Below are 21,377 nucleotides of genomic sequence, written 5' to 3'. Positions count from 1 at the left end.
AGGCAGTCAGTAATTCAGAAGGAATGTCATCAATTCCAGGTGTCTTGTTCGTATTTAGGTCTCTCACAGCTCTGTCAAACTCTGACCTCAAAATTGGGTCTCCCATTTCATCAGTATCAACAGCCTCTTCTTGTTCCAGAACCAAATCATCTACATTTTTGTCTTGATACAACTGTTGGACATGTTCCTGCCATCTTTCTGCTTTGTCGTCTTTCCCTCGAAGTGGCTTTCCACTTGAGCTTTAATATTCATAAACATACATTTCCTTTCTGCAAAAGTCTTCCTTGATTTTCCCTTATGCAGCATCTACCTTTCCCAGGACCATAAACATTGGACATCCTTGTACGTCTCCTTCAGCCATTCTTCCTTAGCTACCTTGCACTTTTTATCGACTTCACTCTTTAATCGTCTATATTCTTCTCTGCCCTCTTCATTTCTAGCATTCTTGTCTTTTCGTCGTTCATCAATCAGGTCTAGTATCTCCTAAGTTATCCACTGATTCTTAGTTGATCTTTCTTTGCTTCCTAACATTTATTCAGCAGCCCTGCTGACTTCATTTTTCATGACTATCCACACTTCCTCTATTGTGTTACCTTCAGCCTTTTCATTTAGTCCTTACGCAACATGTTCCTTGAAAGAATCCCTCACACTCTTTTCTTTCAACTTGTTTAGATCCCTTCTCCTTGCATTACTTCCTTTCTTCAATTTCTTCAACTTCAGATGGCATTTCTTGACCAACGAATTGTGGTTGGAGTCCACGTCTGCTCCTGGGAATGTTTTCAATTCAACACCTGGTTTCTGAATCTCTGCCTAATTATAATAAAGTCTATTTGATACCTTCCAGTGTCTACCGGTCTCGTCCACGTATACATCCGTCGTTTGTAATATTTAAAGCAAGTATTGGCAAGGACTAAATAATGATCAGTGCAGAGTTCAACCAGCCGACTTACTCTTTGATTCATTTGTCCCAATCCTAATTCTCCTACTGTATTACCTTCTGTTCCTTGGCCTACCACTGAATTCCAGTCTCCCATGACAATTAGATTCTCGTCACCTTTTATATATTGTATTAAATCTTCTATCTCTTCGTTTATTCTTTCGATTTCCTCATCATCCGCTGAATTGGTAAGCATATAGACCGGCACTATTGTGGAGGGCATTGGTTTGGTACCTATCATGACGACAATAATTATTTCACTATGCTGGTCGTAGTAGCTGCCCTATTTTCTTTTTCATTATTATAGCAACTCCTGCATTTCGCCTGTTTGATTTTGTGTTGATAATTATGTAGTCGCTTGACCAAAAGCCTGTTCTTCCTGCCAACGTACTTCACTTATAACAACTACATCTGACTTTGGTCTATCCGATTCTCTAACCTACCACAACGATTCAAACTTCTAACAGTCCACGCTCCGACTCGCAGAATGTCACTATCTATCTTCCTGATGGTCGGCCTCTCTCGTGTCGTCCCCACTCGGAGATCCGAATGGGGTCTAGTTTACCTCCGAAATATTTTACCCTGGAAGAAGCCATCATTAGTACATCATTCATACAGAGAGAGCTGCATGTCCTCGGGAGTTAGTTACGGCTGTAGTTTCCCGTTGCTTTCAGCCGTGTAGCAGTATCAACACAACTAAGCCATGTTGAGCATTATTACAAGCCCATACCAGTCAATAGTATAGACTTGAAACTTCCGAAAGGCTGCTACCCCTCTATCGTTGAACCATTCGTTAGTTTGGTCTCTCAACAGATACCCATACTATATGGTTGCACCTGCGGCTCGGCTGTCTGCTTCATTTTGGCGAACAAGCCTCCCCACTGCCGCAAGGTCAGATGGTTTGCAGGGGAGGTTTATGAACATGATTGTAAATAAATAAATAAGTACCATGCACTCATTCCTTTTTTGGAGCTATATATTTCCTTACACAAAAATTCGGCACATATCTTGTACGAATGAATCAGTACGAAACTTCTTATACCTCATCTCGTGCTATGTTCCTTCATAATACATTATTTGTTATCTTACTCTTTATTTTATTTTGTCTAATAAACGTGTGTAGATTCATTAATTTTGGAAAATGACCAGGTGCGTGTAGGACAATCCGGTAGTGAATACGATAATTTTTATAAGAGCACTAACTGTACACTATAATAAATTGATAAAGTGTAGATAAACGTCTGTGTAAGAACGAGCCAAGGAATCCTATAATAATGTGCACACTCTTCTCAGTCATGAATTTACTCGGGAACCTAGCGTTTGAGCTTTCTCATATTATGTCGGAAAGTTGACTAGTTGACGTTGAGACAAGTGGATACAATGCCTTCATCCTAGGAATAACTTTATGGTCTTGAATAGTGGTACACGACTGAGACTTTTGGTGGGGTACGCGAGCACTCTTCAGGAAAAAAATGAAGAATTTATTACATTACATTATACAGACACAAGCTCTTGCAATTCTTGTGATATGTTGTAAAATATATTTAATTTCACAATTACGTCTTATTTACAATTTGTATTTAAAAGAATAATTTATTATCACTAAAATGCATTAATAATTAGCCAGGTAGGTACCCACGTTCCTTAGACCTATCATGAGTGACGGTTACAGTCTCATAATAGCTTGTGAGAACTATTGCTCCAGAAAATATGATTTTGAAAAGGACGAAGGTTATAAATTAAAGTGATCTCAGAGTTTTGGTAAGACAGAGGCTAGGTAGTAGTCAGCGACAAGATATGAGCAACTTAGATTGGGTCTAAGGAGGCCACTAGTTTTCCTTGTGACAAAAGTGTGCCTCAAGTCGAAGATAGATCGATGGTCTAGAAACATGTTGTTCCAAGTCCAATTTATCTCATTATACAGTATAAGCGATTTAATTTTTTGGCAGTCAATGTATACTTTATTTATTATCATAGGCAACCCTTGTCACTTTATTGATTGATGTTTGTTATTTAAAGGGGCCAACATCGAGGTCATTGGCCCCTAATGGTACGAAATGAGACGAAAAGATATGACAACTTAAGAGTCCAAAATTCTCCACTGACCAGAATTCAAAACTTGAAGACGAAGAATGAATGGATGGACGGATATCAATTTAAAACGATCAGTTGATCCGACCCACAATGCCTCACATGCACAGAAGATGGCACAAAACAATAGTATTACCGACCAAGGGATTGCTTCTATAGCACGATGCTGAATCGATTGTGCTTATAGTCGAAACGGGTCCAAAATCCAGGTCATCAGCCCCTCATAATGGTATTTATCGCTAGGAAAGTAGAACCATGCTATGTGTGATGTTGCGGTACTAATGAAAAGTAGCAGTGACTCGCGGTATTCCACACATTATGGTACTATTCACAGGTAGTGTAATGCGCACATGTAACACAGACCTATGGTGTTTCGCACATTGCGGCGCTATTTCCAGGCAACGCAAAAACCTTTAAAGGCAACGCAAACATATGTGGTTCCTCACATAAGTGGACTAACCTAACCACAGGGACTCGTACTATCCCGTGGAATTTCTCACATAGTGGGAACTGAGCATAGGTAAGGCACACCCATGGTGTCGCTCATCCCATGGTGTCGCTCATATAGGGGTACGAATCACAGGTACTGTAGGACCCACATCCTGATACACTCACTGTCGCTACTAATCACAAACCTATTGCGTACCTAACATAGTCGTACTACGCCCAAGTAAGTGCGACCCATGGTGTTGCCTGCGTGATGGTACTAATTACAAGTAGTTTCATGGTTCTAATTTGATCATCCCCAGGTCGCCTCTTTTAGTCGCCTCTTACGACAGGCAAGGGATACCGTGGGTGAACTCTTCGTCTGCCTTCCATACCCACAGGGGGTGTGTGTTTGGCCCGCGAGAGGTATTTTATTTCGCTCAAGCCGGCCGGCAAGCCGGTTAGGAACACCCTATCCGCCACCTGGGACGCGCCACGCGGGAGTATCACCTGTCCGCCTGCTACGCCAGCGTGGGAGGTTCGTGGTTTCACTTTATTACGGTGTATTATTGAAGAAACAGTTCCAAACACTGTAAATTAATAGGCCACATGGAGGGGATAGTGATGGACAGAGAAGAAAATGGCTTACAGTAATATATTTATTTCAGAAAGGGTCGGAGCTTCTTCAAATTTCTTCATATTATATATATATGAAATGAGAGTTTTGTCTGTACATTGCTCAGAATTTGGAAAGAATTGTATTTCTGTACCGGTTATGTCCAAAGTAACAAGGAAATGCACATTTTACTTTTCCGTAATGTCTGTCTGTCTGTCTGTCTGTCTGTCTGTCTGTCTGTCTGTCTGTCTGTCTGTCTGTCTGTCTGTCTGTCTGTCTGTCTGTCTGTCTGTCTGTATATATGTACACGCATCACGAGAAAAGTGCTGAAGAGAATTCAATGAAAATCAGTATGTAAAGTTGGGGGATGAGCCACTATTATCTAGGCTATAAATAATTTTATTCATGCTGAGTAAAATGGTAGTTTAGGGGAAGGCCTAAAATGTAATTCTGAATTATATGTATTATTAGTGGTCCTATCGATAAATACTACATAAGCTAATTAAAGTTACACAGAATTAAATTTTGGGTCATTTATGTCTTATATATGTTTACCGTGCCGGCTATCGTAACACAGATAACCTATTCATGAATTTGTATTTTTGTTGTTAAGTCCATATCAACGCCAAGCCACGAGTAAATGGGTTAACCGAATTTAGCGAAAATCAGTATATAGAGTCGGGGAATAAGACACTACAGTCTAAGCTATAAACAGCTTTATTCGCACTGGATGAAATTGTAGTTTAGGGGAATGTGCCTACAATTTAATTTTTAAATACCTATATTATTGGTCCTATCGAAAAGTACTACATAACAAAAGTTATATAGAATACAATTTCCGATCATTTATGTTTTATTCAGTGTAACCGTAGCGACTATAATTAGAGTGGTATTTCAGAGTCGGATGAAAACTAAATGTGAAGGCGTACAATATCGAAAGTGGTTAACATTTATCAACAATAACATTACATTGACCATTGTTTGTTGCGATTTTCATTGTCTCTTATGCTGCCACTCATTTAAGATACATGGGATTACTGCTGCGCACAGAATAAAACAGCCTGACTGAATATTGGCGGGAAATAGCTGTGAAGTTAGAAAACTTTCTTCTTCACCATGCCATTCCTCAGGTTCATACATTTTCTGATTCTGCTGGTACGTAACACACTGGTTCGTCATAGTATTCCAGCTAATCGATCCTTATTCCAACGCGCTATTTTGAATGAGCAGTGTGCACACTTAAGGCAGAGACTCGCTTAGTATTAGTTGTAGTAGTAGTAGTAGTAGTAGTAGTAGTAGTAGTAGTGGTAGTATAACCTGGTCTAGAATTAGAATTTAGGCCTATTCCATACCAAATTGTAGCAGCATAATTCACTAAATAACTCAAAATTCAACCCTAAAAGAGCCGTTTCTTAAGAAATGATTCTTCCTGTTCACTTTCATTAAATTCTATACTCATTTTATTCCAAATTAGCAGTGAAGAGGGGGTTTCTCCTCTGGCTTGGAGGAAAAATTTGCCTCCAAGTCAGATAGCTTTCTCCGCCGCCAGTGTAGTGAGTTGACATTTTCCGATTCATCCGGTACTCGGAAGGAAACAGGTTAGTAAAAGGGCATATTTTTTGCTCTGGATCGCTCCACTATTCGACCTCCTCCCCCACCGAAAAAAGACGAAGAATGTTCACGGATCACGGCTGTCTGCGGCTTAGTCATTCCAGCTCTGGAACTTTGGACTGTTAGATCGGCAGTGTAGTACTGTTCCTTAAAAGTGAGAAATCTGTGTTTTCTCATTTCATCGAGTATGTCATATGAAAGCATTACTTTTAATCGCGCCTTTCCTACTGACGTCATTGTAATGGCCTATGTTTGTTTGGAAAACCACGAATACAGTCTTTCTGAGGATGTAAAAAGGCAGGTGGAGTGTGAGTGTCTGCCATTATAATGAAAATTCCCCAACTTGATTGTGACCGATGGTAGGCAAGCGGGTCTACCATTACAGTGAAAATTTCCTAACCCAGTCTTCATAAGAGAAAATACGTTTGGTGACTTCCCCATCGCGTTTCTAGGGAACATTACGAGCTATGCAATTTAATGCAATCTTGCTCACAACGTGTACACTACATAGCCTAGAATTCTGTATGCAATGTAGAATTCCGTAGCGAAGCACGGGTACATCAGCTAGTTGAATAATAATTTTGAGCATTATGGCACCTTTTTTAGATTTGATTTAAGAGAAACTAATTTAAAATAAAAATCGAAAGTATATTTTGGCACTATTTGGTTAACTTTGAATTTCTTATTTGACCTGCAGTTCTAAATAACCCTGAACACACAAAATGGACTATGGAGTTCCATATTTCTAATGTGTCGTTATATAGCTCTATGCATTGAATCGAGTTTTTGAACAGCAGCATGATTAGGTTTTTGGTATTTATGTTCTGTAATGATAATGTTATGGTTGTCGCTTTCCAAAAAATTAACTAAGGCAATGGACACGTTGTGACTGAAGTTACTTTGGTACTCTGATTCTTGGACATGGAACAGTATGGTCCTGGAATTAACTGGAAATGTCGACATATAACAAAACGGTTCTGTTGATATTGCATGTTGATATCCCTAACATTCACAATATAGCTCTGGACATGCAACATTCGCTGAGCTTCATAAAGAATATTTTAGTAAGAATGGACTTAGAACAGTATGTTTCTAGACCATCGATATAAGACAGTGGTACAACCAGTTATCATGGAGTTGAATGTTAAGAAAGGGCACGTAGCCCTAGCTACACGCCATGAAAATAATAATGCTGCTCTGGGGGTAGGACATATTCCGTAACCTAGTCAGGAACGATACAATTTGAGATTGAAGTAGTGTTATAATAGTCGCTGAAAGAATCATATAGACGCGTTTCCATTGGTTCGGTTATGTCAAACATGCAGCGCCTGTTACTGTTGTCAACCTTATCTCCATTTAGATGTCTAAGGCATACGCCCCAGGGGCGACCAAAGCAACGCTGGAAAGGTAAAACAAATTCAAACTTTATAATCGACGTTCTGAAGCCCAGCGGCTAACAAAACCACGCAAAGTGGACTGCATTGACTCACAAAGCGAACTCTGTGAACAGGACAACGCTAAGAGGAAGAAGAAGAAGATTAAGAATAATAAGAATACGTCTTAGGGACAGGATTATTTTGGCAAAAATACGAAGAAGAGTGATGTCCTAGACAGAGCTAAGAAGTTAAAATTTTAGTTGTTTCGACATGTAGGTAGGCATGGTACCAACGACTGAACGGCTTGGATTATCCACTGGAGAATATGAGCCGATAGGAACAACGTTATAAACTAGAGAGATAGTTTGATGATATTAAGAAAGCAACAGGAAGACAACGGTAAGAGGTGGCTTAAAGCAGTGCGGGTGTAAATTCAGAAGGGATAAATAACTCATAAATATGGCGAAAATTTTCCTAAGGAAACAATCATTGTATAGTTTGTTTTTTCCAAATTGTTTTTCCTCACCAAGTGTCGGGTTCAATAAAGTATACATTTCCAGAACTATTAGGTAAATTACAATATAATTCATTTACACTGGAGCTTTGAGGGTTGAAAATAATAGAAAAAATATATACCATTTGTCTTTGTGCCGCGTGAGAAAAGGACAAAGCGTAGTGAAATTGTGATCGATCCTGTTTCATATTTTAAGAAACGAAACAATGTCTTCAGAAAATTGTAAGCTTTCCTCATTTTATCATTTTCAGAATGCATAAACCTGGGAGAATATCATGTCTAATGTTACATTTATCTTAGTGCTGTAGTGCGAAACTCTACTTATTGTGATAGCCGTTACTTGTGGTGTGATCTGGAACTAAAACACCCTCCTTGTTACGTGTGATGTATGCAAAGTGTAAATAACAGGTGGGGTCAGCCCTCGAATATGGAGCATTAATGATGCAAGCCATTCTTTCTTGGCACCGCTGTTTATACAGGCTAACAGAGAAGACTTCTTTGTTTACTACACTGGGTGAATTCTTCATCAGCCCCGTCGAACAAGAAAATGAATAATGAGTTCAGTAAACAGAACTCGGTCAGTCATGTTTAAGGTTAATATTTTGTTCACGAGATTCTTTAGAACTTTATATATCTACAGTGGATTTTTTTAAGTACAGTCTGTTTGAGACGTTGATGTAAAGTACCGATCTATGTATGTTATTGTAAAATACGTGTGAATGTGTAATGCCTTTATATTACATTGTATTAATATATACTAATATATTGTGTAAATTACACAAGATCAGATTATATTATTAAGTGAAGCGTGAAGGATGAGTCTGCAAATAACGGGATGCTACTGTCATCGTTTGATAGTGTACCGGGAGTTTGAGATACATACTCCGCAGAAGAGGAGATGGTCTACTTGTTCCTTTGTAGTTGTTTTAATATTGTGATGCTGTAGAAATCGTCCACCCACAACGACTTAAATTCGAGAATTTGCCGAATGTTGCGGGGGCTGAGTGGAATTCCTGCATATTTGCTGAAGCGCCGCGCGTGATGACCGTGCTGCTCCGAGTACACGGACGGCGTAATTAGAAGAGTAGTACTGTGTGTGTGTGTGAAATAGAGATCAGGCTATTTTGATTCTCTTTGTGTGTGTGAAGAAGTGTGAAAAAATATTTACCCTTTGCGGAGGTACGGATATGAGAAATGTCTGCAGCCAGGCATACGTGTTTTGGAGTAAAGGAGCAAGTTCATAAAAGGTTACAGTTTTACGTAATATTATTTAAATCTAATTCAAAATCGATATGCACTTAAATATCTATATTTGTACTTCAAAATATACATACTTTCCAAATCGGGTGCCTTTCCAATTAATATACAATACATAAGGTTTTAATCTAGCAATATACTCGAACTACTCATTGTAAAAAAAAAGTTAATATATAATGAGTAGGCTCTGCGTTAAGTAGTAGGTTCTTCTTTATAGGTTCGGAATGATTATACATAACGCGTGTAAAGTCGTAAGACTTCCATACGACAAGAACCGGTAAACTTCCCACAGTTTTTGTAATACGTAGACTTTCACGACTACTAAATGACATAATAATAATAATAATAATAATAATAATAATAATAATAATAATAATAATAATAATAATAATAATAATAATAATAATAATAATAATTGTTACGGGGATACCTGTGGAGCAGAAAGAGGTTTACCGGGCGAGTTGGCCGTGCGCGTAGAGGCGCGCGGCTGTGAGCTTGCATCCGGGAGATAGTAGGTTCGAATCCCACTATCGGCAGCCCTGAAGATGGTTTTCCGTGGTTTCCCATTTTCACACCAGGCAAATGCTGGGACTGTACCTTAACTAAGGCCACGGCCGCTTCCTTCCAACTCCTAGGCCTTTCCTATCCCATCGTCGCCATAAGACCTATCTGTGTCGGTGCGACGTAAAGCCCCTAGCAAAAAAGAAAGAAAGAGGTTAAAGAAGGTGCCGGGGTGAATGGATCTAACTACAATGTCAAGAATAGAATTTAAAACTTAAACTGACGGTTATATTTTCAGAAATAAAAACTTAACAATTTTTTCATGACAATATTACAGGTACAAGTAGCAATCATTAAACAAGATTGGGAAAAACTCCAAGATTCAGAACCTTAACACGTTGGGCTTTAAGCCCCTAGTTTTACAATTCCTGAGCTACAAGCTCCAATTTACAAAAGAGCAAAAATTATTCGGGGGCAGAAATCCCCTAATTCAATAGCACTTGCTCTCCAAAATCTAAATATCCAGCCTTCCAGAGGCACTCCTTATAAAATTTTGGAAAAGACCTAACAGGCTCTCAGTTTCTTCTAGCCTATTCAAGGCAATATCTGCAAATTACAATCACTCGCCATCAAGGCACAACTTACAAATTGAAAGGTAATGTTATACAGCGGTATCTAGAAACCAACCTATAGGACCTTTGCGGAAAAGGACAGGTTAAGTAAATGGCCCGAACACAATCTGAATGGAGGCGTACACTGCACTCCAAGATCATAACCACAAACAAACTAAAGGGCTCTAGGCCGATCAAACAGGGTCTATTACCAAACTTCTGAGGCGACTCGTATAGAAATAACATTACGACATTACAGAATGAAAAACAGTATGAAACCTAGTCACCTCAAACCAAGATGAAGGACAACACGAGAGGGTACATCACTCTCTATCCCCGATTTACAGTTAAAGATTTTATGAAGTTTTTACATTAGCCGGCAGAAAGTTCATTTTTAGAAAAGTCGGTTACATAGTTAACGATTCGGACCTTTCCCTCGGGTTAAACTGCGGAGTTAGCAAGAAAGAAAGATATTATGTGGCCGTTACCTTGTAAATGTACTGCTGACCGATGAAAGAGGCCGCCCGCCTCCTGCTTTAACACACACACTGACTAAGATGACGATCAATTGGCCAATAAACGCGAAACTCAGCAGTTTACAAACCCTCAGGGAAGGTTCGAGACCATTCAAGGTTAAACTAGCGACACCCTCTCAAGGTTATTGGTTAATTTCAAAGTTACACTCAGAATCGAAGAAGAAGCCGGTGTTAGGTGGAAAATTAATTACAGAAATTAGGGATTGGCTAGATTCAAAACTGGCGAAACTAAAAAGGAAATATTGCCAACCCAAAAATAAATTAACATCATTCAGTTACAAAACCCTAGAAATACAAAACTTCGTTAAATTATAACTTCTTACACTATGCACCAGGGTGCGTGATCATAGTTTTTTGGTAGTGTTATCTATGGGAGAATGTCCAAACTTCTTGATAAATGGCAACCAAAGCAAGTAGAAATTCACACAGGTTAGGAAACCTCACAATAACAAAATTACTCATATTTCTGTAGTGACATCTTCTGAGTAAATTTCCAAGTTGGTGTAGTTTCAGTTTCACTGTTTTACCAATATAGGAGTTCATTTAGGCGCTAGTTTTGAATGCGCGGCGTTGTGGTGTACCTCTCAGTACAATAATAATAATAATAATAATAATAATAATAATAATAATAATAATAATAATAATAATAATAATAATAATAATAATAATACATTCGGGATATTAGGTCGCTTAGTAATAATCTTCAGAACAATAAAAAATAATGTATTGGCAACTGTCACTTCATAGTAACCAGACTCAAGGTAGAGAGACCCTGTTAGAAATGTAACTCATTCCAGGGCCTCCAGAGTCAAGGCGAAAGTTATTGACGAGTTAACTATGGAGGGTAGCCATGATCTACTCAGTATATAGCCGTCACTTTTGTTAAATTGTTTGGATTTTTAGAAATTTCTATAGTGTCGCGAATGATCACCATCATCATCATCATCATCATCATCATCATCATCATCATCTGTTTACCCTCCAGGTTCGGCTTTTCCCTCGGACTCAGCGAGGGATCCCACCTCTACCGCCTCAAGGGCAGTGTCTCGGAGCTTCAGACTCTTGGTCGGGGGATACAACTGGGGAGAATGACCAGTACCTCGCCCAGGCGGCCTCACCCGCTATGCTGAACAGGGGCCTTGTGGAGGGATGGGAAGATTGGAAGGGATAGGCAAGGAAGAGGGAAGGAAGCGGCCGTGGCCTTAAGTTAGGTACCATCCCGGCATTCGCCTGGAGGAGAAGTGGGAAACCACGGAAAACCACTTCCAGGATGGTTGAGGTGGGAATCGAACCCACCTCTACTCAGTTGACTTCCCGAGGCTAAGTGGACCTCGTTCCAGCCCTCGTACCACTTTTCAAATTTTCGTGGCAGAGCCGGGAATCGAACCCGTACCTCCGGGGGTGGCAGCTAATCACGCTAACCACTACACCACAGAGGCGGACGTCGCGAATGATTCTAGGTATAAAATGCTTCTCTTTATAAAAGACAGAATTTGCATCAAAAATGATTCGATGGTCATTATTTATGGTATGTTCTGTCAAAGCCGACTTCTCCTGCTGGCAGAGACCTAAGTGCCTGTGATGTTCCTTAAGCATCGTTGCTACCTTCCTACATATTTGGCCAACATAAACCGATCCTCAGGAGCAAGGTATCATATACATTCGAGAAGAGTTCGGCTCCATGGCTAAATGGTTAGCGTACTGGCGTTTGCTCAGAGGGGTCCCGGGTTTGATTCACGCCAGGGTCGGAAATTTTATTCATCATTGGTTAATTTCTCTGGCACGGGGGCTGGGTGTATGTGTCGTCTTCATCATCATTTCATCCTCATCACGACGCCCTGTTCGCCTTCGGGAGTCAAATAGAAGGACCTGCATCTGGCGAGCCGAACATGTTCTCGGACATTCCCGACACTAACAGCCATACGTCATTTCATTTCATATTCCAGAAGAGTTTAGACCAATAGGAACTCCGACAAATTGTATAATTTCAAGACCATTTTTAAAGCTAATACAATCATAGACAATTACTTGCCTTCTGTCAGAGATCCTATTGGTTTAAACTGTTCTGGAATATAAATGATACCTTGCTCCTTGGATTAGGTTTATTTTGGCCAAATATGTAGGAAGGAAGCAACTAGGGTTAAAGAACATCGCAGGCAAATAGGTTTTTGCCAGCATGAAAAGTCTGCTGTGGCAGAACATGCCATAAATAATGACCATCGAATCATTTTTGATGCAACTTCTGCCGTCAGTAAAGAGAAAAACGTCATACCTAGAATTATTCGTGAGACGATTGCTAAACACCCAAATAATTTCAACAAAGGTGTCGCCTCTATACTGAGTAGAACATGGCTACCTTCCACAGTTAACTCGTCAACATCTTTCTGCTTGACACTGGTGACGCTGGAATGAATTACATTTCTAATAGGGTCTCTCTACATTGAGTTTGATTACTATGAAATGACAGCTGCAAACACATTATTTGTTACTGCTGTGAAGACGATCCTGGTAGCAGGATCGAAACGCGTCCGCAGATTATTAACATTACGTGACCTAATATCCCATAATTATTATTATTCCCACGCTTTTACCACTACTGAAACTTTCATCACTCGATTTTTCATATGTTCCTTCTATTTCATTTCCAAAATTGTATAATCTCTAGTGGTTTCTTCTCCTAACACTTCATTTATCTGTTTAACCGGAGGGGCCAGCTGCAGCCTGGCCTGACGCCATGTGGTCAAACACTGAACATGTTTGCTCTCGTAGTTTATTACGAGTATCTCTGCAGATTTCGCAATAACTGCAAATATTGCGTGGAGATGGAAGTACTCCGTGGCTCCCTGATGCATCTTCAGGAGCGCTGCGATGTACAATCAACAATCGACGGAAAAAGTGAAATATCGACTATACATATCGACAAACAGCTATGGAAGCATTTGGCCATTAAATATCGGCATACGTCCGTAAAGTTTTATACATATTGGTTTATCTCATTGATTTTTCGTTCCAGTGCGCCTGCTAGGTGCGACAACCCAAGATACTATAGATTATGTACTTGAAGCATTCGGTACACATGGGAACATTAGAGTTATGGGTTTGATTCTATAAAAGTAAGGGTCAGTTTGCACTGAGTCACATTTACTGGCCACTGAAGTTATGCATGACAGCAACTAGAGTGGGAGAATTCTCCTACATCCGCGAGGTTTTCTCCACTCGCAGCAAATACAGTATATCGATAAATGAACATTGTGAGATGTTCTTGCTTTGCATGTTGCTGAGAGAAACCCGTAGATGAAACCGAACAATTAATATTCATCACGTGTTTGTTGAAAGATCATCATCACCGTACGCTATTCCAAGATATGAGGCAAGATGAGAGAAAGTGTTTGCGTTATTTTAGAATTTGTAAGTATTCGTATGATTATCTTTTTAAGAACACCGAGTACAATATCAGTAACATCGGTACAAGGATGAGGGTATCAATCCGAGCAGGATCACAAATTGCTCCGGTACTGCTAAACAGACTGGGGACTGACTAGAACAACATGGCAATGACTGCAGTGGCCAGTGGTTGTGTTGCTGTCTAAATACATCAGCGGTAAACTATGGCCTGATATTATTGCTTAAGAAGAATGATGGAATAATTGGTAACGAGGGCGAGCTACTGTCTAGTCTCTAATACATTTCCTTTCTGGTATAGTACTCCTAAAGTCGACAATGAACTACATGAGGCTCTACGTGTGTTACACCGCAATAACGGACGCAATGAATCGCGTTAATACAGTCGCATCGTGGATCGTGTTCTAGCAAACGAAACGCGTCGGATCGCTCTGTAGACGAACTGCACAGTAACTCGGCGTGGCTTGTGGTGCTGACGAGACGGGTCTCGTTCTTGTTGCAGTATACGCGCGCTGATCCAGGCCCTTTCCAAGTGCTTGCTTGTGTGTATCATGCACTTGTTGTCTACTGTTTGTTCAAGGTGTAAATCGTAAGAGGACTGTGCACTTTTTTATGTACACTGGTGGAAAATAAAATCCCAGTAAAAAGAAGGAGTTGTGCTAGAAAAAGGAAATCCGGAAATCGTGTTTGCGCATAGGAAAGATGACGCTTATTCACATTTGCGCGCTGATGAACGAACAGTGATGCTAGTAGCGCAAGTATGACCTTGCAAAGCAAGTTTGCTTTAAATACTCGCTATGCTCTTCGTGAGCATTAGGTATCGTCCGGTGTTGACGTTGTGAAGTAGGTGTGAGACAAATATGTCTTTGAGGAGAAAAGTAAGGCGGTATCAGCAGCTTATTGTGTTAGAACGAGGCCGTGCATTAGGGCTATGAAAAGTGGATGTTCTTTCCGCGGTACTGCAGAAAGACTTGGCAGGGATCTATCCACAGTGCATAGAGATTGGCAACAAATATCACGGGAAAGCCTGTCTCAAGAAGACCGGGGCAAGGCTTACACGGGTCATTTCAGAGAGAGAAGACCGCCGCATTCGCCGCATGGCTGTGTAGGATCGTACTGCATCTTCAGCACGCATTAGAGAGCTTCAGTGGCACCAGAGTGACACAGCGAACTGCGAATTATTACTTACGGGACAGCTCTGAGCTACTTGTCCTGTAGCGTTCACGTTACTAACTCCGAATCACTGCCATCTGCTACTTCCATTGTGTCAAGCTAGAGCTCATTGGAGGGCGGAGTGGAGATCTGTTGTGTTATCAGTTGAGAGCCGTTTCTGTCTTGATTCCAGTGATAGACGTAGGTTGTAAGAAAGATACCAGTTGAGTGCTTGGAACAAAACTGTCTGCAGCGTCGGCAGAGTGGACCTACACCAGGAGTTATGGCCTGATGAGCAATTTATTTTCACAGCAGGAGCTCTCTCATCGTTATCCCAAGAAGACAGAGGATTTGTACGTCAGACTGGCGACTGAACCGGTTGTGCTGCATTTCATTTTCACTATTCAGGGGGTGATTTCCAGCAGGATGACGCTCGTTCTCATACCGGTGCTGCCCCCAACATACTTTACAGAGCGTAGACTAATTGCCTTGGCCTATGAGATCACCAGAGCTTTTGCCCATTGAGCACGTATGTGACATTATGTGACGACAAATCCAGCGTCATCCAAAACCAGCATTAATCGTTGCTGATTCGACTGACAAAGAGTAACAGGCATGGAACTCCATACTACAAAATGGCATACGGTACCTGTACGACTGAATGCACGCATTCAGAATCATGGTGGCTACAGAGGTTATTAATGTATCATCATGTCATATGTCTTCCCGCTCATACTTGAAACTGTGACCTGCAAATTTTTATGTTACACAGAAAATTGCTTAGCCTAAATTGTTAGTTGTGCAGCAGGCCTTTTTAATTCGACACGTTTATTGCCATGGCTGTGCCGAATTATCGAACGTTAGTATAGTACTTTTACTTTCATCATTCTAGCAGCTGTGAGGTTCAATGTAAAATAAAGAATGCAAAATTAAATTCAAGCAATGAATATTTATTTTAATTGAATATGTTTGCATTATTAAAAGGCACATTATAAAAGAAAATTTATTACAGTACAAGGATAATTAAAGCAAGCTGAAATAAGCTGCTCTGTGGCAAGAAATAATTCAGAATCTATGATATCACTTTGCTTCTGTTATTCGGATCTCTTCTTTGTATCGTTATAGATTATACACCAACTTATTAGTTCTGTACAGTAGTAGATTTTTTTGGATTCGGCCTAGACAGCAGTTTATAATTACGTGGAACATAGGCGAACAGCAGGTGACAAAAATAAAGTGGTGAGTATAGCCAGCATAGTAGCGCGACGTGGTGGTAAAGGTTAACGGACGCACGAATCCTCAAAAAAAAAAAAAATAGGAATTCGAGCGGCTCCATCTATCCCGAATTTTATAGTGTGCCGAACCGTAGAATGTTGGATTTAAGAGTCGGCTGAACCTAGGATCTCCGATATTTGAAAATTACAGCGTAAATAGAAAATCGTGAAGGTTCTACCTGTTATGAATTTATGTATACGAGATAAGAGAAGTGTCATTCTTCTAATTTACCATCCTATTTGTACAGTTGGCTAGCCACTCTCCTCCTTTAAACCACTATTTTCGATCGAATCTCAATAAATTCGGTTGGTATTTAGAAATAATTCGCGGATCATATCCAGTATATTCACTGGTAAGTGAAGGAAATGGTCTTCATGATGAAAGTCTCTAATTTCAGTCTCTTAAGACCAAGTGTTAACTTCATGACTGCAAAGAAGGAACACATTATTAGGTAAAAGATATTTAGGCACTAATAGTTATAATACAAACGTATTTGAACAAGGCGCAAGTATCAATTATCCACTCTACAGATATGTCGTTGAGCTGCCTAAATGTTAGGGGTTTTGATACTCCAGATTGCTAATATTTATGCAACTCTCAATGCACAACCGTTGTGCGGGCTAGGATACACATGCGCCTCGGTTAAATACGTTTGCATTCTAACAATTAGTGCCTAAAAACTTTATCATAATTATTTCTTGACTACTTCACACACGAATGTTTTTGTACACTTTACTAGTAAAGGGGTGGACTTGGATGTTTTAGAACAATTTTAAAGAATAAAGCTCACTACAAATGTTGAAACGAAATGGGACAGTTGAGAGGTGGCAGTACTGCATGTTTGGTATTTGTACTAAAATTTCAGATCGTGGTCTGTCTATCTAGTCTGCCCAGATGAATGCAACGAGGCATGATTCAGTTCTTGATAAGAGAACGTGCTTCGGTCGGAAGAACTGTCACGAAGTAGGCTTGCGTTCCGTGGCAACGGTCGTGAACACACTTCCACCTCAACAATACACAATTAGCACTAATTTCGCTGAGGCCTTATGGATCACCCGCCTTACAGGCAAGGTCAGCTGATGAAAGCCCTGATGTCGAAGTGTATTTCTATTCATCAAGTGGTTCCTGATGCTTTGGAGGAGTGGTTCAGCCAGTAATAAGCGTCTTCCATTGTGGGCTATATAGAGGCCTTATCAGCGTTGGGGGCGAAGACTGATCTCTCTCAATCCATCATCAGTATACTGTTGTTGTCATAAAGTGAGTTCTGTCAAATGCGTACAATGATTAAGTCTGTACTGGAGATATATGTACAGTGCTTCTTTTGTGTGACTACGCAGTAGCGGTACTTTCTCCTGAAAGAAACAAAAAATGAATTGGATATTATTCGGAATATTCCTATCACATTTCCCATGAAGTGTTGGCTTATGGCTTATAATCAGGCTCGTTTGTCCACTCTTGCTTCGTTTCTGTACGTACAGGGCGTCCAAAAATATGTATTCACTCTTGGAATGACAATAAATTCAACGTTTGTTAAATTATATACAATGTTATTTGTTTAATTTAAATTACATACATACATATTCTTATAGACTGTTATGCCTTCCAGCGTTCAGTCTGCAAGCCTCAGTGAATTTATTAATCGCCGCCACAATCCTCTATTTGTAACTAGTTCTGTGGCCTAGTTTACTGTAGTTTTATATCTCTTTTTAAATCATTGGAAACTGAGTCTAACCATCGTCGTGTTGGTCTTCCTCTACCCTTCTCACCCTCCATGACAGAGTCCATTATCTTCATAGGTAACCTATCCACCTCCATTCACCTCACATGACCCCAGCACAGAAGCCGGTTTATGCGTACAGCTACATCCATCGACTTTGTTCGTAACCTAGCCTTCATTTCCTCATTCCGAGTGCCCTCGTGCCATTGTTTCCACCTGTTTGTACCAGAAATCATTCTCGCTACTTTCATATATGTCACTTCTAGTTTATGAATAAGATATCCTGTATCCACCCGGCTTTCACTCCCATAAAGCAAAGTTGGTCTGAAAACAGAGCGATATACTTATAGTTTAGTCTGAGAGCTAAATTCCTGCTTACAGAATACTGTTGATCGCCACTGCGAGCTTGCTGTATTAGCTTTACTACATATTGATTCAATCTCACTTGCTCTGTTACAATCCTGGAAGAACACAGATCCTAATTGTTTGAAATTATCTACCAGTTCCAGCTTTGTATTCCCAATCTGACATTCAATTCGCTTGGATTTCTTACCTACAGACATCATTTTAGTCTTAGAAAGGGTAATATTAATAAAATGAATTTAAATTATATGAGTTAAATTGAATTAATTTAAATGAAACCATCAACCTTGTATCTTTACTAATCAAAACTGAATTTCTTGTAATTACAAGACTGAGTACATTTTTGGGACCCACTGGATAATGCGTACGAGCACATTATTGAAGTTTCTGTAAACTGCCGTTCTAAAATATCCTACTAACCATTTCGTGTCATCATTTCGGAGTTAAATAAAATGAATAGATAATCTTCGTCTTATTCCTTCTTTTCCTTGAAAAATGTTGGCTACTGGAATATAATAGAACAGACGATGGTTTTCACACCCTTTCGTGAACAAACCGTTATGTCAAAGACAATTTAAGTTCCGTTGATACCTGATAGTAGCAAACAACTAGTAAATAGGTAATCTGGGGTAAATGTATGTTTATATTTCACTTTTTTAAATAATTTGAAAATCATAAACATTTGTTTTGTGCTGCCGAGGCAATCGAATTCATAGCTATTTAATAGTAGCAAAGGGTGCACGTTGCTCACTGTTAGAGGAGTGAAATGAATATAAAAGCGATTTATTGTGTACAGTTCCGCAATAAAACAAAGCATGGCGATTCTTTTGAAGTATTTTCTGATTCTGTGAACAGTGACTCAAGTAAATTTGAAAATCATCCCAAATTCCGATAGATTTATTTAAGTTTAAGAGGTAAACAGCTCAGACCATGTCTGGTTTGATTGTTGGACATTAGCTAATAAAAACTTTTCTTCTAGAGAAACGAGTTGCTTTATTAGAAAAATAAAATGCTAGGTTGTAAGGTGTGCCAAGATTTTACAAGTTTAGGAGCCGAGAAATAAATGGAAGCAAAAGTTTCTTCAGAGATGGCCTGTAGTATAATCAGTATCTTTGGAATAGAAGAAGACGGTAGATCTGGAGATTCTGACAAAGTGTGAGATTCAGTTTATGAAGAATATTTGGTGAGTACCATCACTTCTTTTCTTACAAAACAGCACTATATATGTGTATATTAAGGAGTAAGAAAATTTAATTTATTTAAAAAGACCGTAGCACGGTACTAGGGTATATCAATTTCAACTTCATCCTTTCGTACAAGAGTCCACTTAGCTTTTGTGCCAGGAAGTGTAGTTTAATGAACATTATATTGTACAACTACTTCATTATTATGAATGTTTAAATACTGAATAAATATTTGCTATGGCAAGACATAAAGTAAACCTAATATGGGAATGGGAATTGTATTGTCAATTAACGACTGCTACTACAACAACTGTATCACAAAGTTAGATTCGTTGGAAGAACTAAGCCTGCGGTGACTGAATCATTATCAAATGAATGTGATCCGATGCCTTTTATTTATTTTAATATTAAGCCAACACTCATCTTTGAAAAATAGCATGGGTAACCTGGGTAACCAAAAATTGTAGGCACTCTCGTACAACTATTCATGTATTTTAGCTATCACAGCCTATAAACATCACAGAACTTCTTTCATTGATTAGCCTATAACCAAGCAATTATGACCTACAGTATATTGAACAAAGGTTTGCAATAAAAATACTTTATATAAAATATCTTCAACCATTCATCAACATGAAACCGTGAACGACTTTGCGGCCGTACTGAAAAGAATGCGATATCTTAGCTGCGGAAGAAGTCTGGTTTACAAAAGCTGGAGTAGATGACTCGTCTGACTAGATCTGGCAAATAGGCAATAAAGCAACACGTATGGATTTCTACAAAAGCATTCCATGTTTGAGTTTGTTGATCTGATCTTGCCAGTGCGAAATCTTCATTTAATACCACGTGATTCATTCTACAAACTTATTCTTAATTTCGTTTCTTTATGTCTTTAAGAATAACTGGAAACTTGATTTTAAATAGACCAAATGTTTTCTCAGATCCTCGACGATTTTCTTTCAATGGATGTGTATCAGTTGAATTGGCTACAAGATCGCGTCCTGAAAAAGAAAAGAATGCAAATATTATTTTTTGAGTATTTCGTCAAGGATCCTTACTCTGAAGCTTCGTTATTACAGCAAACATAAGAACCTGACATGTTTTATTCCACTCATCCACGTTTGTGCAATAATGAAGAAAATAAGCATAATCAACTCGAAAACAATGTCACATTTCTTACTAATGACATAATAATAATGATAATAATAATAATAATAATAATAATAATAATAATAATAATAATAATAATAGACTACTTAAATATATAGCAATCCTTTCCAGTAACAGGCAGAAAGCAATTCTTCCATTGAAAATTTACATGATATTACCAATCGAAACGGGACTTCAAATCGCGTATGAGAAAACTCAATACATGGAAGGAGCTTCACAATACTTAGATGGACAACCTATGATAAATAAATTCGGCATGATCTTTCAGGTGAACCAATTAAGATATATGGGAGAAATTATTCAGCCCTCTGATTTAAACAGCGAAGCAAACCAAGTAAGTGTTTCCAAATGACAAAAACTTACAGGATCACTTGGAACAGCTACAAATCACTATCTCGGAAAGCAAAACTTAGGAACTGTAAAACAGTAATCAAACCTGAAGCGTTAAATGCTTCAGAAATCTTAATCATTGGTGGCGGTTCTCTAACCGAAGACATAGGGAAACAGGAAAGGAAAACTTTAAGAAAAAATCATCCCAGGAAATATATTGTCATTGTGAAAAAATCTCATACTTTTCGGAAAGGACTATTGAAATTTTATGGACATATTATCAGAATGAACAGTAACAGACAAACTAA

Source organism: Anabrus simplex, chromosome 6, assembly GCF_040414725.1.
Source record: "Anabrus simplex isolate iqAnaSimp1 chromosome 6, ASM4041472v1, whole genome shotgun sequence".
NCBI lineage: Eukaryota > Metazoa > Arthropoda > Insecta > Orthoptera > Tettigoniidae > Anabrus > Anabrus simplex.
The sequence above is the reverse complement of the archived record's forward strand: the minus strand, read 5'-3'. Positions refer to the sequence as shown.